The sequence below is a fragment of the Castor canadensis genome, chromosome 10 (genome assembly GCF_047511655.1).
Source record: "Castor canadensis chromosome 10, mCasCan1.hap1v2, whole genome shotgun sequence".
Classification (NCBI taxonomy): domain Eukaryota; kingdom Metazoa; phylum Chordata; class Mammalia; order Rodentia; family Castoridae; genus Castor; species Castor canadensis.
This window is the reverse complement of record NC_133395.1, coordinates 86,868,079-86,889,204: the sequence shown is the minus strand read 5'-3', so window position 1 is coordinate 86,889,204 and position 21,126 is coordinate 86,868,079. Positions and strand designations below refer to the sequence as shown.

Below are 21,126 nucleotides of genomic sequence, written 5' to 3'. Positions count from 1 at the left end.
CCAGCGGCCACCTGGGCGAGACCGGCTGCCCGAGCAGGCGCGCGGGGCCTCTGGCCGCTGGCCCCGGGCTGCCAGCCCCCACCCGGACTCCCAGCCGTGCCAGGAGAGCAGCGTGGAGACGCACGCCGGGGCCCTCGGCAGGCTCTTGGGGCTCCCGGAGGCGGCGGCTAGCGTCTACGGCCATACCACCCTGAACGCGCCCGATCTCGTCTGATCTCGGAAGCTAAGCAGGGTCGGGCCTGGTTAGTACTTGGATGGGAGACCGCCTGGGAATACCGGGTGCTGTAGGCTTTTGCTCCTCCCTCCCTCGCTGCTCCTTTTGTCTTCGGGGACTTCGCCACCACCCCCCCCACCACCACCACCACCCCCAGCACCACCACCACCACCACCACCACAACGACCCACCGTGACCACGACCCCGACCCCGTCCGGGCCACCCGCCAGACCCACGCACACCGAATCCTCACAGCTACGTCCCCGAATCCTCTCCCCTCCCCACACTCTCCTGGGGCGCGCGCCCGCGACACGGGTCACCAGCGAGGTTGGTCCCAGGCCACGTTGGGGACCGCTCCCCAACTGCCCTCCAGGCGGGCGGGGAGGGACGTGCGGAAGCCATGAGAAAGTGGGTCCTGCACCCCAGCGGGCCCCACAGCGGGACGCGCCACACCTGGGCTCGCCACAAGGTGGTGCACTGGGTCCAGGGCAAGACGCCAGGGGACAGAGAAGCAGGGAGCCTCAGTCGGGTGCTGCTCCACGTCGCGCTCCGTCGCTCAACCCAAGACAGGGCAGCCAGCGCGCGACCTCTACGTGGGATCCCGCCTCCCACGGCAGAGCCTGCGGTCACAGGGACAGAGGGCGCAGGCCGCCAGAGCTCCGGATGCCAGCGGCAGCTCCCCGTCCCGCTCAAAGGGAGGGAGGGCCGCCGCTGGCGCCCAGTCGCCTGTGCCACCCTCCGGGTCTCAAAGCACTCCTCAGTCAGCTCAAGGACCGGGGCCACCTGGCCTTCGGGGTCACATGGGCTTGGGCACGACGGAAGGGACCGCTTGCCCCCGTGGAACAGACATTCTCCCCGTGGACAACCTCAGGTGCCGGGACCCTCTGCTCCGCCTTGGAAAACCCACCTTCTGCAATGTATGCCCAACGCAATCAGGCCGAGCAGATTGACCCCCTCGGCCCGGCCCCAGTGTGTGATGGGGCTCTGTGCGTGAGGGCTTGCTCTTCCCCACCTACACCAGGCACGGCATCTAACACACACACACACACACACACACCACGCAGAGACACCCAGACCACGCACGCACGCACGGGGACGCACCCTCCTCTCCCCCACCCCACACACGAGCAGCCGAAGGACAAGAGGGTATGGCTGGGGCCTGAGCGGGAACAAGCGAAGCCTTGGTTTGCGGCCCCTCGGCCAACTGCATCAGGATTTTTGTCTGGGCTCGGAGGCCAGAGGATCTCTGCCATTTGCTAGCAGGGCCAGGGATGGCAGGAGGGTGGGTACGGGGCTCAGCCAGGGCCAGTTCTGCTGGCACGATCCTGTAGCACGTGGCCGCGTAGCACGGGGCCGGGTCTGAAGGAGGCCAAGCAGGGGCACAAGACCCAGCAGCGGCACAGGGAAGAGGCCCAGGGCACCCAGGAGCAGACGAGACCCGGGAGTCGTGCGTGCTTGGCGTGGCCGCGGGCCCCGTGACGCCCGAGGACTCGAGTGCTCAGCCCCGTGTAGTGGCCGCGAAGGCCTGCCTGGGAGAAACGCCCCGGGAGGCCGGCAGGAACCCGGGATCGGAAGGGATGTGGAGGGGCCCCGGGTCGGAGGAGATGGCTTTGGCTGTGTTTGGTTTTGTTTCTTCTTCCCAAGATCCCGGGTGTGAAAGGGGCCAGAGGTGAAGTCCTGGGCTGGAAAGCCTCACGATTCAGCCCCGCAGCCCCAGGCCCTGAGTGTGGAGGAGGGCGGAGCGGGTCGGCGAAGGGCGCGGCTGCCGTTTTCCTGATGGGCTGGAGGGGCAGTGGCGCTTTCCGGACGAAGAGGACCGGAAGGGTCCCCGAGACCTCCGCTGGGAGCCACGCACCCACCCAAGGATACGGCTCCAGGAGGCGACGGAGGAGGGCGGCTGCTTGCCCTGGCCCGAGCTGTGCGTCCCCCGCCTTGGCCACAGCAGTGGACATTCCCAGAAGAACAAGCGCCCGAGAGCACTGAGAAATTTTCCCCCGAGAAAACTTGACCCTCGTCCTGGCAGCAGGACACCTCGGGAAGAAAGCCACCCAGCGGCCACCTGGGCGAGACCGGCTGCCCGAGCAGGCGCGCGGGGCCTCTGGCCGCTGGCCCCGGGCTGCCAGCCCCCACCCGGACTCCCAGCCGTGCCAGGAGAGCAGCGTGGAGACGCACGCCGGGGCCCTCGGCAGGCTCTTGGGGCTCCCGGAGGCGGCGGCTAGCGTCTACGGCCATACCACCCTGAACGCGCCCGATCTCGTCTGATCTCGGAAGCTAAGCAGGGTCGGGCCTGGTTAGTACTTGGATGGGAGACCGCCTGGGAATACCGGGTGCTGTAGGCTTTTGCTCCTCCCTCCCTCGCTGCTCCTTTTGTCTTCGGGGACTTCGCCACCACCCCCCCCACCACCACCACCACCCCCAGCACCACCACCACCACCACCACCACAACGACCCACCGTGACCACGACCCCGACCCCGTCCGGGCCACCCGCCAGACCCACGCACACCGAATCCTCACAGCTACGTCCCCGAATCCTCTCCCCTCCCCACACTCTCCTGGGGCGCGCGCCCGCGACACGGGTCACCAGCGAGGTTGGTCCCAGGCCACGTTGGGGACCGCTCCCCAACTGCCCTCCAGGCGGGCGGGGAGGGACGTGCGGAAGCCATGAGAAAGTGGGTCCTGCACCCCAGCGGGCCCCACAGCGGGACGCGCCACACCTGGGCTCGCCACAAGGTGGTGCACTGGGTCCAGGGCAAGACGCCAGGGGACAGAGAAGCAGGGAGCCTCAGTCGGGTGCTGCTCCACGTCGCGCTCCGTCGCTCAACCCAAGACAGGGCAGCCAGCGCGCGACCTCTACGTGGGATCCCGCCTCCCACGGCAGAGCCTGCGGTCACAGGGACAGAGGGCGCAGGCCGCCAGAGCTCCGGATGCCAGCGGCAGCTCCCCGTCCCGCTCAAAGGGAGGGAGGGCCGCCGCTGGCGCCCAGTCGCCTGTGCCACCCTCCGGGTCTCAAAGCACTCCTCAGTCAGCTCAAGGACCGGGGCCACCTGGCCTTCGGGGTCACATGGGCTTGGGCACGACGGAAGGGACCGCTTGCCCCCGTGGAACAGACATTCTCCCCGTGGACAACCTCAGGTGCCGGGACCCTCTGCTCCGCCTTGGAAAACCCACCTTCTGCAATGTATGCCCAACGCAATCAGGCCGAGCAGATTGACCCCCTCGGCCCGGCCCCAGTGTGTGATGGGGCTCTGTGCGTGAGGGCTTGCTCTTCCCCACCTACACCAGGCACGGCATCTAACACACACACACACACACACACACACCACGCAGAGACACCCAGACCACGCACGCACGCACGGGGACGCACCCTCCTCTCCCCCACCCCACACACGAGCAGCCGAAGGACAAGAGGGTATGGCTGGGGCCTGAGCGGGAACAAGCGAAGCCTTGGTTTGCGGCCCCTCGGCCAACTGCATCAGGATTTTTGTCTGGGCTCGGAGGCCAGAGGATCTCTGCCATTTGCTAGCAGGGCCAGGGATGGCAGGAGGGTGGGTACGGGGCTCAGCCAGGGCCAGTTCTGCTGGCACGATCCTGTAGCACGTGGCCGCGTAGCACGGGGCCGGGTCTGAAGGAGGCCAAGCAGGGGCACAAGACCCAGCAGCGGCACAGGGAAGAGGCCCAGGGCACCCAGGAGCAGACGAGACCCGGGAGTCGTGCGTGCTTGGCGTGGCCGCGGGCCCCGTGACGCCCGAGGACTCGAGTGCTCAGCCCCGTGTAGTGGCCGCGAAGGCCTGCCTGGGAGAAACGCCCCGGGAGGCCGGCAGGAACCCGGGATCGGAAGGGATGTGGAGGGGCCCCGGGTCGGAGGAGATGGCTTTGGCTGTGTTTGGTTTTGTTTCTTCTTCCCAAGATCCCGGGTGTGAAAGGGGCCAGAGGTGAAGTCCTGGGCTGGAAAGCCTCACGATTCAGCCCCGCAGCCCCAGGCCCTGAGTGTGGAGGAGGGCGGAGCGGGTCGGCGAAGGGCGCGGCTGCCGTTTTCCTGATGGGCTGGAGGGGCAGTGGCGCTTTCCGGACGAAGAGGACCGGAAGGGTCCCCGAGACCTCCGCTGGGAGCCACGCACCCACCCAAGGATACGGCTCCAGGAGGCGACGGAGGAGGGCGGCTGCTTGCCCTGGCCCGAGCTGTGCGTCCCCCGCCTTGGCCACAGCAGTGGACATTCCCAGAAGAACAAGCGCCCGAGAGCACTGAGAAATTTTCCCCCGAGAAAACTTGACCCTCGTCCTGGCAGCAGGACACCTCGGGAAGAAAGCCACCCAGCGGCCACCTGGGCGAGACCGGCTGCCCGAGCAGGCGCGCGGGGCCTCTGGCCGCTGGCCCCGGGCTGCCAGCCCCCACCCGGACTCCCAGCCGTGCCAGGAGAGCAGCGTGGAGACGCACGCCGGGGCCCTCGGCAGGCTCTTGGGGCTCCCGGAGGCGGCGGCTAGCGTCTACGGCCATACCACCCTGAACGCGCCCGATCTCGTCTGATCTCGGAAGCTAAGCAGGGTCGGGCCTGGTTAGTACTTGGATGGGAGACCGCCTGGGAATACCGGGTGCTGTAGGCTTTTGCTCCTCCCTCCCTCGCTGCTCCTTTTGTCTTCGGGGACTTCGCCACCACCCCCCCCACCACCACCACCACCCCCAGCACCACCACCACCACCACCACCACAACGACCCACCGTGACCACGACCCCGACCCCGTCCGGGCCACCCGCCAGACCCACGCACACCGAATCCTCACAGCTACGTCCCCGAATCCTCTCCCCTCCCCACACTCTCCTGGGGCGCGCGCCCGCGACACGGGTCACCAGCGAGGTTGGTCCCAGGCCACGTTGGGGACCGCTCCCCAACTGCCCTCCAGGCGGGCGGGGAGGGACGTGCGGAAGCCATGAGAAAGTGGGTCCTGCACCCCAGCGGGCCCCACAGCGGGACGCGCCACACCTGGGCTCGCCACAAGGTGGTGCACTGGGTCCAGGGCAAGACGCCAGGGGACAGAGAAGCAGGGAGCCTCAGTCGGGTGCTGCTCCACGTCGCGCTCCGTCGCTCAACCCAAGACAGGGCAGCCAGCGCGCGACCTCTACGTGGGATCCCGCCTCCCACGGCAGAGCCTGCGGTCACAGGGACAGAGGGCGCAGGCCGCCAGAGCTCCGGATGCCAGCGGCAGCTCCCCGTCCCGCTCAAAGGGAGGGAGGGCCGCCGCTGGCGCCCAGTCGCCTGTGCCACCCTCCGGGTCTCAAAGCACTCCTCAGTCAGCTCAAGGACCGGGGCCACCTGGCCTTCGGGGTCACATGGGCTTGGGCACGACGGAAGGGACCGCTTGCCCCCGTGGAACAGACATTCTCCCCGTGGACAACCTCAGGTGCCGGGACCCTCTGCTCCGCCTTGGAAAACCCACCTTCTGCAATGTATGCCCAACGCAATCAGGCCGAGCAGATTGACCCCCTCGGCCCGGCCCCAGTGTGTGATGGGGCTCTGTGCGTGAGGGCTTGCTCTTCCCCACCTACACCAGGCACGGCATCTAACACACACACACACACACACACACACACCACGCAGAGACACCCAGACCACGCACGCACGCACGGGGACGCACCCTCCTCTCCCCCACCCCACACACGAGCAGCCGAAGGACAAGAGGGTATGGCTGGGGCCTGAGCGGGAACAAGCGAAGCCTTGGTTTGCGGCCCCTCGGCCAACTGCATCAGGATTTTTGTCTGGGCTCGGAGGCCAGAGGATCTCTGCCATTTGCTAGCAGGGCCAGGGATGGCAGGAGGGTGGGTACGGGGCTCAGCCAGGGCCAGTTCTGCTGGCACGATCCTGTAGCACGTGGCCGCGTAGCACGGGGCCGGGTCTGAAGGAGGCCAAGCAGGGGCACAAGACCCAGCAGCGGCACAGGGAAGAGGCCCAGGGCACCCAGGAGCAGACGAGACCCGGGAGTCGTGCGTGCTTGGCGTGGCCGCGGGCCCCGTGACGCCCGAGGACTCGAGTGCTCAGCCCCGTGTAGTGGCCGCGAAGGCCTGCCTGGGAGAAACGCCCCGGGAGGCCGGCAGGAACCCGGGATCGGAAGGGATGTGGAGGGGCCCCGGGTCGGAGGAGATGGCTTTGGCTGTGTTTGGTTTTGTTTCTTCTTCCCAAGATCCCGGGTGTGAAAGGGGCCAGAGGTGAAGTCCTGGGCTGGAAAGCCTCACGATTCAGCCCCGCAGCCCCAGGCCCTGAGTGTGGAGGAGGGCGGAGCGGGTCGGCGAAGGGCGCGGCTGCCGTTTTCCTGATGGGCTGGAGGGGCAGTGGCGCTTTCCGGACGAAGAGGACCGGAAGGGTCCCCGAGACCTCCGCTGGGAGCCACGCACCCACCCAAGGATACGGCTCCAGGAGGCGACGGAGGAGGGCGGCTGCTTGCCCTGGCCCGAGCTGTGCGTCCCCCGCCTTGGCCACAGCAGTGGACATTCCCAGAAGAACAAGCGCCCGAGAGCACTGAGAAATTTTCCCCCGAGAAAACTTGACCCTCGTCCTGGCAGCAGGACACCTCGGGAAGAAAGCCACCCAGCGGCCACCTGGGCGAGACCGGCTGCCCGAGCAGGCGCGCGGGGCCTCTGGCCGCTGGCCCCGGGCTGCCAGCCCCCACCCGGACTCCCAGCCGTGCCAGGAGAGCAGCGTGGAGACGCACGCCGGGGCCCTCGGCAGGCTCTTGGGGCTCCCGGAGGCGGCGGCTAGCGTCTACGGCCATACCACCCTGAACGCGCCCGATCTCGTCTGATGTCGGAAGCTAAGCAGGGTCGGACCTGGTTAGTACTTGGATGGGAGACCGCCTGGGAATACCGGGTGCTGTAGGCTTTTGCTCCTCCCTCCCTCGCTGCTCCTTTTGTCTTCGGGGACTTCGCCACCACCCCCCCCCCACCACCACCACCCCCAGCACCACCACCACCACCACCACAACGACCCACCGTGACCACGACCCCGACCCCGTCCGGGCCACCCGCCAGACCCACGCACACCGAATCCTCACAGCTACGTCCCCGAATCCTCTCCCCTCCCCACACTCTCCTGGGGCGCGCGCCCGCGACACGGGTCACCAGCGAGGTTGGTCCCAGGCCACGTTGGGGACCGCTCCCCAACTGCCCTCCAGGCGGGCGGGGAGGGACGTGCGGAAGCCATGAGAAAGTGGGTCCTGCACCCCAGCGGGCCCCACAGCGGGACGCGCCACACCTGGGCTCGCCACAAGGTGGTGCACTGGGTCCAGGGCAAGACGCCAGGGGACAGAGAAGCAGGGAGCCTCAGTCGGGTGCTGCTCCACGTCGCCCTCCGTCGCTCAACCCAAGACAGGGCAGCCAGCGCGCGACCTCTACGTGGGATCCCGCCTCCCACGGCAGAGCCTGCGGTCACAGGGACAGAGGGCGCAGGCCGCCAGAGCTCCGGATGCCAGCGGCAGCTCCCCGTCCCGCTCAAAGGGAGGGAGGGCCGCCGCTGGCGCCCAGTCGCCTGTGCCACCCTCCGGGTCTCAAAGCACTCCTCAGTCAGCTCAAGGACCGGGGCCACCTGGCCTTCGGGGTCACATGGGCTTGGGCACGACGGAAGGGACCGCTTGCCCCCGTGGAACAGACATTCTCCCCGTGGACAACCTCAGGTGCCGGGACCCTCTGCTCCGCCTTGGAAAACCCACCTTCTGCAATGTATGCCCAACGCAATCAGGCCGAGCAGATTGACCCCCTCGGCCCGGCCCCAGTGTGTGATGGGGCTCTGTGCGTGAGGGCTTGCTCTTCCCCACCTACACCAGGCACGGCATCTAACACACACACACACACACACACACACCACGCAGAGACACCCAGACCACGCACGCACGCACGGGGACGCACCCTCCTCTCCCCCACCCCACACACGAGCAGCCGAAGGACAAGAGGGTATGGCTGGGGCCTGAGCGGGAACAAGCGAAGCCTTGGTTTGCGGCCCCTCGGCCAACTGCATCAGGATTTTTGTCTGGGCTCGGAGGCCAGAGGATCTCTGCCATTTGCTAGCAGGGCCAGGGATGGCAGGAGGGTGGGTACGGGGCTCAGCCAGGGCCAGTTCTGCTGGCACGATCCTGTAGCACGTGGCCGCGTAGCACGGGGCCGGGTCTGAAGGAGGCCAAGCAGGGGCACAAGACCCAGCAGCGGCACAGGGAAGAGGCCCAGGGCACCCAGGAGCAGACGAGACCCGGGAGTCGTGCGTGCTTGGCGTGGCCGCGGGCCCCGTGACGCCCGAGGACTCGAGTGCTCAGCCCCGTGTAGTGGCCGCGAAGGCCTGCCTGGGAGAAACGCCCCGGGAGGCCGGCAGGAACCCGGGATCGGAAGGGATGTGGAGGGGCCCCGGGTCGGAGGAGATGGCTTTGGCTGTGTTTGGTTTTGTTTCTTCTTCCCAAGATCCCGGGTGTGAAAGGGGCCAGAGGTGAAGTCCTGGGCTGGAAAGCCTCACGATTCAGCCCCGCAGCCCCAGGCCCTGAGTGTGGAGGAGGGCGGAGCGGGTCGGCGAAGGGCGCGGCTGCCGTTTTCCTGATGGGCTGGAGGGGCAGTGGCGCTTTCCGGACGAAGAGGACCGGAAGGGTCCCCGAGACCTCCGCTGGGAGCCACGCACCCACCCAAGGATACGGCTCCAGGAGGCGACGGAGGAGGGCGGCTGCTTGCCCTGGCCCGAGCTGTGCGTCCCCCGCCTTGGCCACAGCAGTGGACATTCCCAGAAGAACAAGCGCCCGAGAGCACTGAGAAATTTTCCCCCGAGAAAACTTGACCCTCGTCCTGGCAGCAGGACACCTCGGGAAGAAAGCCACCCAGCGGCCACCTGGGCGAGACCGGCTGCCCGAGCAGGCGCGCGGGGCCTCTGGCCGCTGGCCCCGGGCTGCCAGCCCCCACCCGGACTCCCAGCCGTGCCAGGAGAGCAGCGTGGAGACGCACGCCGGGGCCCTCGGCAGGCTCTTGGGGCTCCCGGAGGCGGCGGCTAGCGTCTACGGCCATACCACCCTGAACGCGCCCGATCTCGTCTGATCTCGGAAGCTAAGCAGGGTCGGGCCTGGTTAGTACTTGGATGGGAGACCGCCTGGGAATACCGGGTGCTGTAGGCTTTTGCTCCTCCCTCCCTCGCTGCTCCTTTTGTCTTCGGGGACTTCGCCACCACCCCCCCCACCACCACCACCACCCCCAGCACCACCACCACCACCACCACCACAACGACCCACCGTGACCACGACCCCGACCCCGTCCGGGCCACCCGCCAGACCCACGCACACCGAATCCTCACAGCTACGTCCCCGAATCCTCTCCCCTCCCCACACTCTCCTGGGGCGCGCGCCCGCGACACGGGTCACCAGCGAGGTTGGTCCCAGGCCACGTTGGGGACCGCTCCCCAACTGCCCTCCAGGCGGGCGGGGAGGGACGTGCGGAAGCCATGAGAAAGTGGGTCCTGCACCCCAGCGGGCCCCACAGCGGGACGCGCCACACCTGGGCTCGCCACAAGGTGGTGCACTGGGTCCAGGGCAAGACGCCAGGGGACAGAGAAGCAGGGAGCCTCAGTCGGGTGCTGCTCCACGTCGCGCTCCGTCGCTCAACCCAAGACAGGGCAGCCAGCGCGCGACCTCTACGTGGGATCCCGCCTCCCACGGCAGAGCCTGCGGTCACAGGGACAGAGGGCGCAGGCCGCCAGAGCTCCGGATGCCAGCGGCAGCTCCCCGTCCCGCTCAAAGGGAGGGAGGGCCGCCGCTGGCGCCCAGTCGCCTGTGCCACCCTCCGGGTCTCAAAGCACTCCTCAGTCAGCTCAAGGACCGGGGCCACCTGGCCTTCGGGGTCACATGGGCTTGGGCACGACGGAAGGGACCGCTTGCCCCCGTGGAACAGACATTCTCCCCGTGGACAACCTCAGGTGCCGGGACCCTCTGCTCCGCCTTGGAAAACCCACCTTCTGCAATGTATGCCCAACGCAATCAGGCCGAGCAGATTGACCCCCTCGGCCCGGCCCCAGTGTGTGATGGGGCTCTGTGCGTGAGGGCTTGCTCTTCCCCACCTACACCAGGCACGGCATCTAACACACACACACACACACACACACACACACACACACACACACACCACGCAGAGACACCCAGACCACGCACGCACGCACGGGGACGCACCCTCCTCTCCCCCACCCCACACACGAGCAGCCGAAGGACAAGAGGGTATGGCTGGGGCCTGAGCGGGAACAAGCGAAGCCTTGGTTTGCGGCCCCTCGGCCAACTGCATCAGGATTTTTGTCTGGGCTCGGAGGCCAGAGGATCTCTGCCATTTGCTAGCAGGGCCAGGGATGGCAGGAGGGTGGGTACGGGGCTCAGCCAGGGCCAGTTCTGCTGGCACGATCCTGTAGCACGTGGCCGCGTAGCACGGGGCCGGGTCTGAAGGAGGCCAAGCAGGGGCACAAGACCCAGCAGCGGCACAGGGAAGAGGCCCAGGGCACCCAGGAGCAGACGAGACCCGGGAGTCGTGCGTGCTTGGCGTGGCCGCGGGCCCCGTGACGCCCGAGGACTCGAGTGCTCAGCCCCGTGTAGTGGCCGCGAAGGCCTGCCTGGGAGAAACGCCCCGGGAGGCCGGCAGGAACCCGGGATCGGAAGGGATGTGGAGGGGCCCCGGGTCGGAGGAGATGGCTTTGGCTGTGTTTGGTTTTGTTTCTTCTTCCCAAGATCCCGGGTGTGAAAGGGGCCAGAGGTGAAGTCCTGGGCTGGAAAGCCTCACGATTCAGCCCCGCAGCCCCAGGCCCTGAGTGTGGAGGAGGGCGGAGCGGGTCGGCGAAGGGCGCGGCTGCCGTTTTCCTGATGGGCTGGAGGGGCAGTGGCGCTTTCCGGACGAAGAGGACCGGAAGGGTCCCCGAGACCTCCGCTGGGAGCCACGCACCCACCCAAGGATACGGCTCCAGGAGGCGACGGAGGAGGGCGGCTGCTTGCCCTGGCCCGAGCTGTGCGTCCCCCGCCTTGGCCACAGCAGTGGACATTCCCAGAAGAACAAGCGCCCGAGAGCACTGAGAAATTTTCCCCCGAGAAAACTTGACCCTCGTCCTGGCAGCAGGACACCTCGGGAAGAAAGCCACCCAGCGGCCACCTGGGCGAGACCGGCTGCCCGAGCAGGCGCGCGGGGCCTCTGGCCGCTGGCCCCGGGCTGCCAGCCCCCACCCGGACTCCCAGCCGTGCCAGGAGAGCAGCGTGGAGACGCACGCCGGGGCCCTCGGCAGGCTCTTGGGGCTCCCGGAGGCGGCGGCTAGCGTCTACGGCCATACCACCCTGAACGCGCCCGATCTCGTCTGATCTCGGAAGCTAAGCAGGGTCGGGCCTGGTTAGTACTTGGATGGGAGACCGCCTGGGAATACCGGGTGCTGTAGGCTTTTGCTCCTCCCTCCCTCGCTGCTCCTTTTGTCTTCGGGGACTTCGCCACCACCCCCCCCCCACCACCACCACCCCCAGCACCACCACCACCACCACCACAACGACCCACCGTGACCACGACCCCGACCCCGTCCGGGCCACCCGCCAGACCCACGCACACCGAATCCTCACAGCTACGTCCCCGAATCCTCTCCCCTCCCCACACTCTCCTGGGGCGCGCGCCCGCGACACGGGTCACCAGCGAGGTTGGTCCCAGGCCACGTTGGGGACCGCTCCCCAACTGCCCTCCAGGCGGGCGGGGAGGGACGTGCGGAAGCCATGAGAAAGTGGGTCCTGCACCCCAGCGGGCCCCACAGCGGGACGCGCCACACCTGGGCTCGCCACAAGGTGGTGCACTGGGTCCAGGACAAGACGCCAGGGGACAGAGAAGCAGGGAGCCTCAGTCGGGTGCTGCTCCACGTCGCCCTCCGTCGCTCAACCCAAGACAGGGCAGCCAGCGCGCGACCTCTACGTGGGATCCCGCCTCCCACGGCAGAGCCTGCGGTCACAGGGACAGAGGGCGCAGGCCGCCAGAGCTCCGGATGCCAGCGGCAGCTCCCCGTCCCGCTCAAAGGGAGGGAGGGCCGCCGCTGGCGCCCAGTCGCCTGTGCCACCCTCCGGGTCTCAAAGCACTCCTCAGTCAGCTCAAGGACCGGGGCCACCTGGCCTTCGGGGTCACATGGGCTTGGGCACGACGGAAGGGACCGCTTGCCCCCGTGGAACAGACATTCTCCCCGTGGACAACCTCAGGTGCCGGGACCCTCTGCTCCGCCTTGGAAAACCCACCTTCTGCAATGTATGCCCAACGCAATCAGGCCGAGCAGATTGACCCCCTCGGCCCGGCCCCAGTGTGTGATGGGGCTCTGTGCGTGAGGGCTTGCTCTTCCCCACCTACACCAGGCACGGCATCTAACACACACACACACACACACACACACCACGCAGAGACACCCAGACCACGCACGCACGCACGGGGACGCACCCTCCTCTCCCCCACCCCACACACGAGCAGCCGAAGGACAAGAGGGTATGGCTGGGGCCTGAGCGGGAACAAGCGAAGCCTTGGTTTGCGGCCCCTCGGCCAACTGCATCAGGATTTTTGTCTGGGCTCGGAGGCCAGAGGATCTCTGCCATTTGCTAGCAGGGCCAGGGATGGCAGGAGGGTGGGTACGGGGCTCAGCCAGGGCCAGTTCTGCTGGCACGATCCTGTAGCACGTGGCCGCGTAGCACGGGGCCGGGTCTGAAGGAGGCCAAGCAGGGGCACAAGACCCAGCAGCGGCACAGGGAAGAGGCCCAGGGCACCCAGGAGCAGACGAGACCCGGGAGTCGTGCGTGCTTGGCGTGGCCGCGGGCCCCGTGACGCCCGAGGACTCGAGTGCTCAGCCCCGTGTAGTGGCCGCGAAGGCCTGCCTGGGAGAAACGCCCCGGGAGGCCGGCAGGAACCCGGGATCGGAAGGGATGTGGAGGGGCCCCGGGTCGGAGGAGATGGCTTTGGCTGTGTTTGGTTTTGTTTCTTCTTCCCAAGATCCCGGGTGTGAAAGGGGCCAGAGGTGAAGTCCTGGGCTGGAAAGCCTCACGATTCAGCCCCGCAGCCCCAGGCCCTGAGTGTGGAGGAGGGCGGAGCGGGTCGGCGAAGGGCGCGGCTGCCGTTTTCCTGATGGGCTGGAGGGGCAGTGGCGCTTTCCGGACGAAGAGGACCGGAAGGGTCCCCGAGACCTCCGCTGGGAGCCACGCACCCACCCAAGGATACGGCTCCAGGAGGCGACGGAGGAGGGCGGCTGCTTGCCCTGGCCCGAGCTGTGCGTCCCCCGCCTTGGCCACAGCAGTGGACATTCCCAGAAGAACAAGCGCCCGAGAGCACTGAGAAATTTTCCCCCGAGAAAACTTGACCCTCGTCCTGGCAGCAGGACACCTCGGGAAGAAAGCCAGCCAGCGGCCACCTGGGCGAGACCGGCTGCCCGAGCAGGCGCGCGTGGCCTCTGGCCGCTGGCCCCGGGCTGCCAGCCCCCACCCGGACTCCCAGCCGTGCCAGGAGAGCAGCGTGGAGACGCACGCCGGGGCCCTCGGCAGGCTCTTGGGGCTCCCGGAGGCGGCGGCTAGCGTCTACGGCCATACCACCCTGAACGCGCCCGATCTCGTCTGATCTCGGAAGCTAAGCAGGGTCGGGCCTGGTTAGTACTTGGATGGGAGACCGCCTGGGAATACCGGGTGCTGTAGGCTTTTGCTCCTCCCTCCCTCGCTGCTCCTTTTGTCTTCGGGGACTTCGCCACCACCCCCCCCCACCACCACCACCACCCCCAGCACCACCACCACCACCACCACCACAACGACCCACCGTGACCACGACCCCGACCCCGTCCGGGCCACCCGCCAGACCCACGCACACCGAATCCTCACAGCTACGTCCCCGAATCCTCTCCCCTCCCCACACTCTCCTGGGGCGCGCGCCCGCGACACGGGTCACCAGCGAGGTTGGTCCCAGGCCACGTTGGGGACCGCTCCCCAACTGCCCTCCAGGCGGGCGGGGAGGGACGTGCGGAAGCCATGAGAAAGTGGGTCCTGCACCCCAGCGGGCCCCACAGCGGGACGCGCCACACCTGGGCTCGCCACAAGGTGGTGCACTGGGTCCAGGGCAAGACGCCAGGGGACAGAGAAGCAGGGAGCCTCAGTCGGGTGCTGCTCCACGTCGCGCTCCGTCGCTCAACCCAAGACAGGGCAGCCAGCGCGCGACCTCTACGTGGGATCCCGCCTCCCACGGCAGAGCCTGCGGTCACAGGGACAGAGGGCGCAGGCCGCCAGAGCTCCGGATGCCAGCGGCAGCTCCCCGTCCCGCTCAAAGGGAGGGAGGGCCGCCGCTGGCGCCCAGTCGCCTGTGCCACCCTCCGGGTCTCAAAGCACTCCTCAGTCAGCTCAAGGACCGGGGCCACCTGGCCTTCGGGGTCACATGGGCTTGGGCACGACGGAAGGGACCGCTTGCCCCCGTGGAACAGACATTCTCCCCGTGGACAACCTCAGGTGCCGGGACCCTCTGCTCCGCCTTGGAAAACCCACCTTCTGCAATGTATGCCCAACGCAATCAGGCCGAGCAGATTGACCCCCTCGGCCCGGCCCCAGTGTGTGATGGGGCTCTGTGCGTGAGGGCTTGCTCTTCCCCACCTACACCAGGCACGGCATCTAACACACACACACACACACACACACACACCACGCAGAGACACCCAGACCACGCACGCACGCACGGGGACGCACCCTCCTCTCCCCCACCCCACACACGAGCAGCCGAAGGACAAGAGGGTATGGCTGGGGCCTGAGCGGGAACAAGCGAAGCCTTGGTTTGCGGCCCCTCGGCCAACTGCATCAGGATTTTTGTCTGGGCTCGGAGGCCAGAGGATCTCTGCCATTTGCTAGCAGGGCCAGGGATGGCAGGAGGGTGGGTACGGGGCTCAGCCAGGGCCAGTTCTGCTGGCACGATCCTGTAGCACGTGGCCGCGTAGCACGGGGCCGGGTCTGAAGGAGGCCAAGCAGGGGCACAAGACCCAGCAGCGGCACAGGGAAGAGGCCCAGGGCACCCAGGAGCAGACGAGACCCGGGAGTCGTGCGTGCTTGGCGTGGCCGCGGGCCCCGTGACGCCCGAGGACTCGAGTGCTCAGCCCCGTGTAGTGGCCGCGAAGGCCTGCCTGGGAGAAACGCCCCGGGAGGCCGGCAGGAACCCGGGATCGGAAGGGATGTGGAGGGGCCCCGGGTCGGAGGAGATGGCTTTGGCTGTGTTTGGTTTTGTTTCTTCTTCCCAAGATCCCGGGTGTGAAAGGGGCCAGAGGTGAAGTCCTGGGCTGGAAAGCCTCACGATTCAGCCCCGCAGCCCCAGGCCCTGAGTGTGGAGGAGGGCGGAGCGGGTCGGCGAAGGGCGCGGCTGCCATTTTCCTGATGGGCTGGAGGGGCAGTGGCGCTTTCCGGACGAAGAGGACCGGAAGGGTCCCCGAGACCTCCGCTGGGAGCCACGCACCCACCCAAGGATACGGCTCCAGGAGGCGACGGAGGAGGGCGGCTGCTTGCCCTGGCCCGAGCTGTGCGTCCCCCGCCTTGGCCACAGCAGTGGACATTCCCAGAAGAACAAGCGCCCGAGAGCACTGAGAAATTTTCCCCCGAGAAAACTTGACCCTCGTCCTGGCAGCAGGACACCTCGGGAAGAAAGCCACCCAGCGGCCACCTGGGCGAGACCGGCTGCCCGAGCAGGCGCGCGGGGCCTCTGGCCGCTGGCCCCGGGCTGCCAGCCCCCACCCGGACTCCCAGCCGTGCCAGGAGAGCAGCGTGCAGACGCACGCCGGGGCCCTCGGCAGGCTCTTGGGGCTCCCGGAGGCGGCGGCTAGCGTCTACGGCCATACCACCCTGAACGCGCCCGATCTCGTCTGATCTCGGAAGCTAAGCAGGGTCGGGCCTGGTTAGTACTTGGATGGGAGACCGCCTGGGAATACCGGGTGCTGTAGGCTTTTGCTCCTCCCTCCCTCGCTGCTCCTTTTGTCTTCGGGGACTTCGCCACCACCCCCCCCCACCACCACCACCACCCCCAGCACCACCACCACCACCACAACGACCCACCGTGACCACGACCCCGACCCCGTCCGGGCCACCCGCCAGACCCACGCACACCGAATCCTCACAGCTACGTCCCCGAATCCTCTCCCCTCCCCACACTCTCCTGGGGCGCGCGCCCGCGACACGGGTCACCAGCGAGGTTGGTCCCAGGCCACGTTGGGGACCGCTCCCCAACTGCCCTCCAGGCGGGCGGGGAGGGACGTGCGGAAGCCATGAGAAAGTGGGTCCTGCACCCCAGCGGGCCCCACAGCGGGACGCGCCACACCTGGGCTCGCCACAAGGTGGTGCACTGGGTCCAGGGCAAGACGCCAGGGGACAGAGAAGCAGGGAGCCTCAGTCGGGTGCTGCTCCACGTCGCGCTCCGTCGCTCAACCCAAGACAGGGCAGCCAGCGCGCGACCTCTACGTGGGATCCCGCCTCCCACGGCAGAGCCTGCGGTCACAGGGACAGAGGGCGCAGGCCGCCAGAGCTCCGGATGCCAGCGGCAGCTCCCCGTCCCGCTCAAAGGGAGGGAGGGCCGCCGCTGGCGCCCAGTCGCCTGTGCCACCCTCCGGGTCTCAAAGCACTCCTCAGTCAGCTCAAGGACCGGGGCCACCTGGCCTTCGGGGTCACATGGGCTTGGGCACGACGGAAGGGACCGCTTGCCCCCGTGGAACAGACATTCTCCCCGTGGACAACCTCAGGTGCCGGGACCCTCTGCTCCGCCTTGGAAAACCCACCTTCTGCAATGTATGCCCAACGCAATCAGGCCGAGCAGATTGACCCCCTCGGCCCGGCCCCAGTGTGTGATGGGGCTCTGTGCGTGAGGGCTTGCTCTTCCCCACCTACACCAGGCACGGCATCTAACACACACACACACACACACACACACACACACACCACGCAGAGACACCCAGACCACGCACGCACGCACGGGGACGCACCCTCCTCTCCCCCACCCCACACACGAGCAGCCGAAGGACAAGAGGGTATGGCTGGGGCCTGAGCGGGAACAAGCGAAGCCTTGGTTTGCGGCCCCTCGGCCAACTGCATCAGGATTTTTGTCTGGGCTCGGAGGCCAGAGGATCTCTGCCATTTGCTAGCAGGGCCAGGGATGGCAGGAGGGTGGGTACGGGGCTCAGCCAGGGCCAGTTCTGCTGGCACGATCCTGTAGCACGTGGCCGCGTAGCACGGGGCCGGGTCTGAAGGAGGCCAAGCAGGGGCACAAGACCCAGCAGCGGCACAGGGAAGAGGCCCAGGGCACCCAGGAGCAGACGAGACCCGGGAGTCGTGCGTGCTTGGCGTGGCCGCGGGCCCCGTGACGCCCGAGGACTCGAGTGCTCAGCCCCGTGTAGTGGCCGCGAAGGCCTGCCTGGGAGAAACGCCCCGGGAGGCCGGCAGGAACCCGGGATCGGAAGGGATGTGGAGGGGCCCCGGGTCGGAGGAGATGGCTTTGGCTGTGTTTGGTTTTGTTTCTTCTTCCCAAGATCCCGGGTGTGAAAGGGGCCAGAGGTGAAGTCCTGGGCTGGAAAGCCTCACGATTCAGCCCCGCAGCCCCAGGCCCTGAGTGTGGAGGAGGGCGGAGCGGGTCGGCGAAGGGCGCGGCTGCCGTTTTCCTGATGGGCTGGAGGGGCAGTGGCGCTTTCCGGACGAAGAGGACCGGAAGGGTCCCCGAGACCTCCGCTGGGAGCCACGCACCCACCCAAGGATACGGCTCCAGGAGGCGACGGAGGAGGGCGGCTGCTTGCCCTGGCCCGAGCTGTGCGTCCCCCGCCTTGGCCACAGCAGTGGACATTCCCAGAAGAACAAGCGCCCGAGAGCACTGAGAAATTTTCCCCCGAGAAAACTTGACCCTCGTCCTGGCAGCAGGACACCTCGGGAAGAAAGCCACCCAGCGGCCACCTGGGCGAGACCGGCTGCCCGAGCAGGCGCGCGGGGCCTCTGGCCGCTGGCCCCGGGCTGCCAGCCCCCACCCGGACTCCCAGCCGTGCCAGGAGAGCAGCGTGGAGACGCACGCCGGGGCCCTCGGCAGGCTCTTGGGGCTCCCGGAGGCGGCGGCTAGCGTCTACGGCCATACCACCCTGAACGCGCCCGATCTCGTCTGATCTCGGAAGCTAAGCAGGGTCGGGCCTGGTTAGTACTTGGATGGGAGACCGCCTGGGAATACCGGGTGCTGTAGGCTTTTGCTCCTCCCTCCCTCGCTGCTCCTTTTGTCTTCGGGGACTTCGCCACCACCCCCCCCCCACCACCACCACCCCCAGCACCACCACCACCACCACCACCACAACGACCCACCGTGACCACGACCCCGACCCCGTCCGGGCCACCCGCCAGACCCACGCACACCGAATCCTCACAGCTACGTCCCCGAATCCTCTCCCCTCCCCACACTCTCCTGGGGCGCGCGCCCACGACACGGGTCACCAGCGAGGTTGGTCCCAGGCCACGTTGGGGACCGCTCCCCAACTGCCCTCCAGGCGGGCGGGGAGGGACGTGCGGAAGCCATGAGAAAGTGGGTCCTGCACCCCAGCGGGCCCCACAGCGGGACGCGCCACACCTGGGCTCGCCACAAGGTGGTGCACTGGGTCCAGGGCAAGACGCCAGGGGACAGAGAAGCAGGGAGCCTCAGTCGGGTGCTGCTCCACGTCGCCCTCCGTCGCTCAACCCAAGACAGGGCAGCCAGCGCGCGACCTCTACGTGGGATCCCGCCTCCCACGGCAGAGCCTGCGGTCACAGGGACAGAGGGCGCAGGCCGCCAGAGCTCCGGATGCCAGCGGCAGCTCCCCGTCCCGCTCAAAGGGAGGGAGGGCCGCCGCTGGCGCCCAGTCGCCTGTGCCACCCTCCGGGTCTCAAAGCACTCCTCAGTCAGCTCAAGGACCGGGGCCACCTGGCCTTCGGGGTCACATGGGCTTGGGCACGACGGAAGGGACCGCTTGCCCCCGTGGAACAGACATTCTCCCCGTGGACAACCTCAGGTGCCGGGACCCTCTGCTCCGCCTTGGAAAACCCACCTTCTGCAATGTATGCCCAACGCAATCAGGCCGAGCAGATTGACCCCCTCGGCCCGGCCCCAGTGTGTGATGGGGCTCTGTGCGTGAGGGCTTGCTCTTCCCCACCTACACCAGGCACGGCATCTAACACACACACACACACACACACACACCACGCAGAGACACCCAGACCACGCACGCACGCACGGGGACGCACCCTCCTCTCCCCCACCCCACACACGAGCAGCCGAAGGACAAGAGGGTATGGCTGGGGCCTGAGCGGGAACAAGCGAAGCCTTGGTTTGCGGCCCCTCGGCCAACTGCATCAGGATTTTTGTCTGGGCTCGGAGGCCAGAGGATCTCTGCCATTTGCTAGCAGGGCCAGGGATGGCAGGAGGGTGGGTACGGGGCTCAGCCAGGGCCAGTTCTGCTGGCACGATCCTGTAGCACGTGGCCGCGTAGCACGGGGCCGGGTCTGAAGGAGGCCAAGCAGGGGCACAAGACCCAGCAGCGGCACAGGGAAGAGGCCCAGGGCACCCAGGAGCAGACGAGACCCGGGAGTCGTGCGTGCTTGGCGTGGCCGCGGGCCCCGTGACGCCCGAGGACTCGAGTGCTCAGCCCCGTGTAGTGGCCGCGAAGGCCTGCCTGGGAGAAACGCCCCGGGAGGCCGGCAGGAACCCGGGATCGGAAGGGATGTGGAGGGGCCCCGGGTCGGAGGAGATGGCTTTGGCTGTGTTTGGTTTTGTTTCTTCTTCCCAAGATCCCGGGTGTGAAAGGGGCCAGAGGTGAAGTCCTGGGCTGGAAAGCCTCACGATTCAGCCCCGCAGCCCCAGGCCCTGAGTGTGGAGGAGGGCGGAGCGGGTCGGCGAAGGGCGCGGCTGCCGTTTTCCTGATGGGCTGGAGGGGCAGTGGCGCTTTCCGGACGAAGAGGACCGGAAGGGTCCCCGAGACCTCCGCTGGGAGCCACGCACCCACCCAAGGATACGGCTCCAGGAGGCGACGGAGGAGGGCGGCTGCTTGCCCTGGCCCGAGCTGTGCGTCCCCCGCCTTGGCCACAGCAGTGGACATTCCCAGAAGAACAAGCGCCCGAGAGCACTGAGAAATTTTCCCCCGAGAAAACTTGACCCTCGTCCTGGCAGCAGGACACCTCGGGAAGAAAGCCACCCAGCGGCCACCTGGGCGAGACCGGCTGCCCGAGCAGGCGCGCGGGGCCTCTGGCCGCTGGCCCCGGGCTGCCAGCCCCCACCCGGACTCCCAGCCGTGCCAGGAGAGCAGCGTGGAGACGCACGCCGGGGCCCTCGGCAGGCTCTTGGGGCTCCCGGAGGCGGCGGCTAGCGTCTACGGCCATACCACCCTGAACGCGCCCGATCTCGTCTGATGTCGGAAGCTAAGCAGGGTCGGACCTGGTTAGTACTTGGATGGGAGACCGCCTGGGAATACCGGGTGCTGTAGGCTTTTGCTCCTCCCTCCCTCGCTGCTCCTTTTGTCTTCGGGGACTTCGCCACCACCCCCCCCCACCACCACCACCCCCAGCACCACCACCACCACCACCACAACGACCCACCGTGACCACGACCCCGACCCCGTCCGGGCCACCCGCCAGACCCACGCACACCGAATCCTCACAGCTACGTCCCCGAATCCTCTCCCCTCCCCACACTCTCCTGGGGCGCGCGCCCGCGACACGGGTCACCAGCGAGGTTGGTCCCAGGCCACGTTGGGGACCGCTCCCCAACTGCCCTCCAGGCGGGCGGGGAGGGACGTGCGGAAGCCATGAGAAAGTGGGTCCTGCACCCCAGCGGGCCCCACAGCGGGACGCGCCACACCTGGGCTCGCCACAAGGTGGTGCACTGGGTCCAGGGCAAGACGCCAGGGGACAGAGAAGCAGGGAGCCTCAGT

The 21,126-nt window shown here is 67.9% G+C and overlaps 10 non-coding genes across 10 annotated transcripts; all 10 read left to right on the top strand.

Annotated features, from left to right (window-relative positions):
• Positions 1–172: 172 nt before the first annotated feature.
• LOC141413353 (5S ribosomal RNA) lies at positions 173–291 on the top strand. The gene has a single exon (XR_012438145.1). It is a non-coding gene; the product is annotated as a 5S ribosomal RNA (ribosomal RNA).
• A 2,143-nt stretch (positions 292–2,434) lies between these two features.
• Positions 2,435–2,553, top strand: LOC141413352 (5S ribosomal RNA). Its single transcript, XR_012438144.1, has one exon. It is a non-coding gene; the product is annotated as a 5S ribosomal RNA (ribosomal RNA).
• A 2,145-nt stretch (positions 2,554–4,698) lies between these two features.
• On the top strand, positions 4,699–4,817 carry LOC141413351 (5S ribosomal RNA). The gene has a single exon (XR_012438143.1). It is a non-coding gene; the product is annotated as a 5S ribosomal RNA (ribosomal RNA).
• Positions 4,818–6,964: 2,147 nt separating this feature from the next.
• Positions 6,965–7,083, top strand: LOC141412925 (5S ribosomal RNA). The gene has a single exon (XR_012437767.1). It is a non-coding gene; the product is annotated as a 5S ribosomal RNA (ribosomal RNA).
• A 2,141-nt stretch (positions 7,084–9,224) lies between these two features.
• LOC141413350 (5S ribosomal RNA) lies at positions 9,225–9,343 on the top strand. The gene has a single exon (XR_012438142.1). It is a non-coding gene; the product is annotated as a 5S ribosomal RNA (ribosomal RNA).
• A 2,163-nt stretch (positions 9,344–11,506) lies between these two features.
• On the top strand, positions 11,507–11,625 carry LOC141413349 (5S ribosomal RNA). The gene has a single exon (XR_012438141.1). It is a non-coding gene; the product is annotated as a 5S ribosomal RNA (ribosomal RNA).
• A 2,141-nt stretch (positions 11,626–13,766) lies between these two features.
• On the top strand, positions 13,767–13,885 carry LOC141413348 (5S ribosomal RNA). The gene has a single exon (XR_012438140.1). It is a non-coding gene; the product is annotated as a 5S ribosomal RNA (ribosomal RNA).
• A 2,148-nt stretch (positions 13,886–16,033) lies between these two features.
• LOC141413347 (5S ribosomal RNA) lies at positions 16,034–16,152 on the top strand. Its single transcript, XR_012438139.1, has one exon. It is a non-coding gene; the product is annotated as a 5S ribosomal RNA (ribosomal RNA).
• Positions 16,153–18,300: 2,148 nt separating this feature from the next.
• LOC141413345 (5S ribosomal RNA) lies at positions 18,301–18,419 on the top strand. Its single transcript, XR_012438137.1, has one exon. It is a non-coding gene; the product is annotated as a 5S ribosomal RNA (ribosomal RNA).
• A 2,144-nt stretch (positions 18,420–20,563) lies between these two features.
• On the top strand, positions 20,564–20,682 carry LOC141412924 (5S ribosomal RNA). Its single transcript, XR_012437766.1, has one exon. It is a non-coding gene; the product is annotated as a 5S ribosomal RNA (ribosomal RNA).
• The last annotated feature ends 444 nt before the right edge of the window (positions 20,683–21,126 follow it).